General features: G+C 44.5%; 1 protein-coding gene across 4 annotated transcripts in view; it reads right to left on the minus strand.

The window, feature by feature from the left end:
• The window catches only part of LOC146839649 (serine protease FAM111A-like), a 243,946-nt gene extending 238,169 nt beyond the window's left edge, over positions 1 to 5,777 (minus strand). For 2 of the 4 annotated variants that reach the window (XM_085651743.1, XM_085651741.1), the window contains exon 1: positions 5,456 to 5,773. The gene's annotated coding sequence lies outside the window, so the exon portion shown is untranslated. Of the gene's footprint in view, positions 1 to 5,455 lie in introns of all 4 variants that reach the window. The other 2 variants (XM_085651740.1, XM_085651742.1) reach the window with 2 other exon arrangements.
• Positions 5,778 to 6,000: the final 223 nt, after the last annotated feature.

The following is a 6,000-nucleotide window of genomic DNA, read 5'->3' on the forward strand; positions in this document are numbered from 1 at the left end:
CACATTATTTAATATCTATATGTCCACATTGGAGGAGGTTATCACCCCTTTCGGAGTGAGTGTCATCAGCTATGCTGACGACACACAATTAGTGGTGTCTCTGTCCCACCCTAAACAACAGAAAGCTGATCTCCTCAACTGCCTTACGCAGGTCCATCATTGGATGAATAGATCAGCGCTAAAACTAAACGGGACAAAAACCGAGGTCCTTGTACTCGGCTCAAAAGGAACTTCACTTCCTCTGGACATGTGGCCAACATGTCTAGGTCCTCCCCCAGACCCAAAGACAGAGGTGAAAAGTCTGGGTGTTTGGAATGACTCGGAACTCTCATTCGCCCCGCAAGCAAAGAAGGTCGTAGGGACCTGTTTCGGTCTCCTAAAATCCTTGAGGAAAGTCCTGCCCCTTCTTCCTCCGAAATCACAAAAACTATTAGTCCAGGGTTTTATTATATCAAGACTGGACTATAGTAATGCGATTTATCTGGGTGCACCGGAAGCAACACTGAATAAACTGCAAAGGATTCAGAATACTGCTGCCCGGATTATTACCAACACCCCGGCCAGATCATCGGCCAAACCTGCCCTCAAACTCCTGCATTGGCTCCCTATAAGGGAGAGAATTAAATTTAAAGCCTTGTGTTTGGTGCACAAAACTTTGAACAACCAAGGCCCCCCAGTTCTCCGCAATTTCATCACCCCTTACATAGCCACGAGATCCCTCCGTTCCAACGCAGAAAATCTCATCAACGCCCCAAGGTTTATGAAAGCACGTTCAGGAGGAAGACGGTTCTCGGTCCATGCGGCCCGTCTTTGGAACTCCCTTCCTCGGGTTCTCCGTCTGGAACCCCAATACCTTCGTTTTAGGAAACTGCTAAAGACACATCTTTTTCCCTAGCTCCTATGTCCCCCTCGTGAACTCAGCCTCGGTCCTCAGTTTTACTGTTTTTAGGGTTCTTCAGAGCTGGGATACCTCCGGGTGACTATGCGCTTTATAAAAATAAATAATAATAATAATAATAATAATAATAATAATAATTTGCATGACTACAGTTCAATTAGATATAGTGCATGCTATAAGCCAATAGCTAGATTTATAGTGAATTTTCTTTGCCAGGCTGCTATCTAAATAGTGCATTTTGGGGGATTTGGATGTATTATATGGTAAGGATGTGCGGCCTTACCGAGGGATACACTCTAAAAAACTGCTTTGGGTCCAGTCGGAACCGTATGAACAACATTAGGCTCAACCCGGGGTAGCTAGGGCTTCTAGCAGCAAGGCTTGAACAAAGGAACTAGTGTAAAGCATTTAACAGTGCCAAACATGAAAGAAACAGAACAACAATTTATAAAAACAGATTATATTTTTATGAATTTTTAGAGTCCAAGATGAGCAAAATTGAAATCTTTTCGAAAGTTAATAAAAGTTCATTTGACTACTCCGGCCCGGCTTGGGTGACCAAATCCGACAGGGAGAAGCTCTGGGGCACCAATGGGGTAGATTTGGACAGTTAACTGGCCACCAGAGTGTTTTTGAGTCCAATTCTTAACTTTACAGCACAACCGCCTGAGACTTCAATGGAGTGGTCCTGATGCTGAGGATACAAGTGATGAAGATGTTCAAGGATGCACTCACCGGTTGGCTTTGAGGTTATTCCTCGGTCCGTGGGTCAGGTGGGGCTACTTTGGCCACGGAGGTTGGAGTCCCTCAAAGTCCTCTTTGAGCCAGTAGAAAGCCAGCTGGACTACAGGTCTCTGTACATAGTGGTTCGAGCAGTATCCTTTGGTGGAGGCAGGTGTCCCTCTTGGGCAACCAATCTGGACTCAGATGACACTACCGGATTTTGCTGACTCAAGTGCAACTTTTGACTGTTGAGGATTAGTATTTTGTGGCACCCAGTGGCAGTCAGTAGGGATTCTTCCAAAGTGGCTACTGACTTGCCTGTTTGGGCTTCTTTAGCTCTTTTGTCCCTAGAGCTGGTTCCAGTGGGTCATCCAACTGACCCTTAGAGTCACTTATTTCGTCTGGGACTGGGGCGCAACTTTTCCATGAGCTAGGAGCTATAGGCACAGTTGTCTCTTTGCTAGCCTAAGGTGCAGTAGGTGCAATCGAACAGATGGTGCAGCCTCTCTTTGTGCAGTCCGGGGGCAGCAGGGCAGTTCTTCACTGTTCCTTGTTCCAGCTCTGAAGTGATTTGACCTTCAGGGTGCCATATTTATTCCCAAAAAATGCTCATGAGGGGTGATGCAGTCACTAGCCAATGGCTACCAGGTCTCTTCCTTCTTGGTGATGACTTTACGGCAATGTGTGGCATCTGATAAACCCAGAGTGCACTATGTCTGCACTCTTCCTCTGCTGTTAGGTGCTTAGTAGACCACCCTAGAGGTGAGGCTACCTGTGGGCTACATGCACACGGGAAAAACAGTTTAGGCACTGGTTTTCCCTCTCTGTCCCTGTCACCAGTCCATCTACCTGAACAAAGGACAGCCCCTCAGGATTGAGATCGATATTTGCCCAACAAAAGCAGCTTCGCCTTTGTAGTTTGCCTCTTGGGCTACCACCCAAAGTGGCTTCCTGGAACGGGGAGGTAACACCTCGCGCTGCAGCAGGCAGCTATTGTTCCTAAGCCAGGGAGTCATTCACACTACTCCCTAGGAGGGCAGAAAGCTGTCTGGTGGCCACAGGACAAACTGGGTTACAGAGTGGAAACTTTCCTAATACTTGCATTTTCTTTAATAGTGACACTAAATTCAACTTGGGCATCAAGTCTGGTTTTAGGCAACGATTAATTTGATACCTTACAATACCCAGATGGACACTCCCATTCGGAGGTTAGCCAGGCTAAGGGGTCAGCTGATAACTCTGTGTTAGCCAATGGGGCTACTAGCCTTTTCAAAGCAAAACGAACATTTAGAGGTGTTGCTGCTAAGACATATATGGAAAAGTACATGTCCCTCTTAATAATATATACCTCTCTGCCTTAGGGCTCCATAGGCCTTCCTTCAGGGACACTTACAAATACTAAAGGAAGAGGTGGCTTTGCCATTAGTGTGAATGGCAAAGTCGAATTAGCAGTGTGACCACTGCTCTTCCAGTCTGCAGTGGCAGGCTGGGAGCTGTTTTGTGCGTTGTCACACAGATGGTGGCACAATCAGTGCTGCAGCCTTGAGTAGACACTGTCTTACATGCTCTGGGTACCCTGTGTACCATATACTAAGGACTGGTAAGTAAGTCAGTTCTTGCCAATCAGGGATAGCCAATTCGACATACTCTTTGTAAGGTGTTAGAACACTGGCACTGAGGTCTGGTGAGCAAGCATCAGTCCAGAAATGTGCAGGGTAACATGCAAAAAGAGGAATTTCCTTACATACATAACTTCTACTATTTAGCTAGCAGCCAGGTAAATAATGATTCTTATTTGTTATTGCCTTGGCCACTGGCTGAATTGTGCATAGTGCCGGCTATTTTGCCAGCAGCTGGGAAAAGAGTGAAGTTGTTTTAGCAATTTGTATGACTGCCTCGCAAATAGTGCATAATGTTCGCTGTTCAGCCATTGGCTGGGAGCATAGTGAAGAATCTTTGCTATTTGCTTGCCCGCTGGGTAAAAGTACATAATGGCGGCGATTTAGCCATAGGCCAGGCAATAATAAAAGTTCCTTTGTAATTTGCACGATTGCGGACCAAAATGATATTTCTGTGCTAGTTAACCAGCAGCTGCATAAATAGGGAAGTCTCTTTGCCATTTGCAAGGCTGCTGGCCAAACAATAATAGTTTTTACTATTAAGCCAGATGCAGGGTAATTAGCAGAGAATATCCACTATTTACCCAGTTGGCAGATAAAGTGCCACCATCCTGGCATTATATCTCTGATGTCCAGCAGGAGGGTCACCGGATGTCAAAAGTAAAAGTATCATTTACTGAATTCTCCAGAATCGGGTGATTTTTAATAACACATTTAATGTGACCTTGGCCGTAGGTACCACTAATTTGTTGTTTACTTTGTATGCAAGCTTGTGCTAATTTTCTGAAATGACTAGTAAAATGTACTGAATGGACCCGGCTTGTAGGCAGATGCTCTGTGTATACGCTCCATCCAAAGAACCCTCCTTGCCCTGCCTCATGCACCCCACCAGTGCCACCGCTCTTACTGAGGTTAAGGATGAATGTACCTGCACTCTTGAGAGACTGACGAACAGAGACTCTTTGGTAAATTATGAGCAACAAGTGGCTTTAGCCAGTCTTCTGCTCAAAAGTGTTATACGTTTCCAGGAAACAAAATGGTGTCCCTTTGTCGGCTCGATACTGATTGTCTAAGCTGTTGTCCTGATGAAGTCATTGGATTACATAGTCAAGTTCTCGCCCTTGTCTTGATGATGTCATTATATTGTATCGTTGTGTTCTGGCTATGGGCTTGATGATATCATTGGGTTATATTGTCATATTCTTGCAATGGGTTTGATGATGTCATTACATTACATACTTGTGTTCTTGCTATTGTCTTGATGATGTCATTGGGTTATTTAGTTATATTCTTGACTGAGTTTTCATGATGTCATTGGATTACAAAGATGTGTCGCATCTTTGTTTTGATAATGTCATTAGATTACATAATTGTGTTTTCGCCTGTTGTGTTGATGTCATTGGATTACATAGTTTTGTTCTCGCCATTGTCTTGATGATGTCACTGGATTACACAGCTGTATTCTAAATTCTATGCTATGTGTGAAAAGTCCGTTGGAGCTGTTGCCTGGAGCAAAAAGCTTCACACTAACGTCAGGGCTGAAAATAAAGATTTAAACTGGCACTTTGCGTGTAGTATCGCTGAACAGAAACCCTCTAACTGCACAGACATATAGTTTTACTGTTAAAAGTATAAACCATACAGCACTCAAATGATAATGTGTGGGAATGAGGTTTCTGTGAATATGTGTCATTTGTGCATCACTAATTTAAGTGGATTTATTTGTTTCGAGCCTATTAAAATATCTGTTTCCAGCACAGTTCAGAATTACAAAAAATATATGTACTTCAGTTTTCCTTTCCTAACTTCTGAATGTATACATTTAATTTCTAGGTATTTACACTGTGATGTGTGTTGAAAAAAAACGATATCCAAAAATTGTCACATGATTCAATTTAAAAACTCCTCTCATTTTCACGTCAGGGAAAGAAAAGTCAGTAACCACCAATACATGTTAAAAGAATAAGCTGCAAATTGTCAGAAGACACAGCTTGAGATTTGACCGCAAATGAGACAAGATAAACAGCACAGAATTGAAAGACACCTTTATTTATTGCTTGGAGTTTCCCGATCCACCAAAAGTCGGCTTCCGACCATGGTTTGGGAAACACTGAGCTTGGGGGCTGGAGAGACGGGGTTTGAGTCTAAACTGCATACAATGTGTAGAATTAAAGAGCCGGGCTACGGTCCTTTGAGTAGAAAGAAGGTCTCTTACCTCTGCTCCTGTTTGTGTCCGCTCGATGGAGAGAGAAGTGCTCCTAGTGACAGCCTCTAACGCGGAAATACTGAGCGAGCCGGGCCCAGGTGTTTCGGGTCCGCCCTTCCTTTGTGAGGTTGAAATCTGGCCAAGGCACACAGAAATCAGCATTAAGAACCCGTCCTTTCACTGGTGGCACGCACGTAAAGGTGGGGCGCCTGATGGGGGGAGTATAAGGAAATAAGTCTCGTACGACGAGGAGCGTTGCATCGGTGACGCCTTTTTGGAAGGCGCGCACTCCTCTGGGGTCCTCAACTCTCTTCCGGTGTCTCAGGAGGACAGGACCATGGCATCTTGCCAACATCTGCACAATATCCGCTCCGGGAATAGCGTATCTGCGACAACCATCATCAGCTGGATAACTAGGGTGACCAGATTCTCAAAACAAACAAGCATTGGAATAGCCAATAGGTCTCGCCTTTGGGACCTTATAAGTGTTTAGCCACGCAACACTTGATGTTGTTGCACCAAGGATATTGTGCTGCATAACGAAATACTTATAA

This window comes from Triturus cristatus, chromosome 4_1 (assembly GCF_964204655.1).
Source record: "Triturus cristatus chromosome 4_1, aTriCri1.1, whole genome shotgun sequence".
Classification (NCBI taxonomy): Eukaryota; Metazoa; Chordata; class Amphibia; order Caudata; family Salamandridae; genus Triturus; species Triturus cristatus.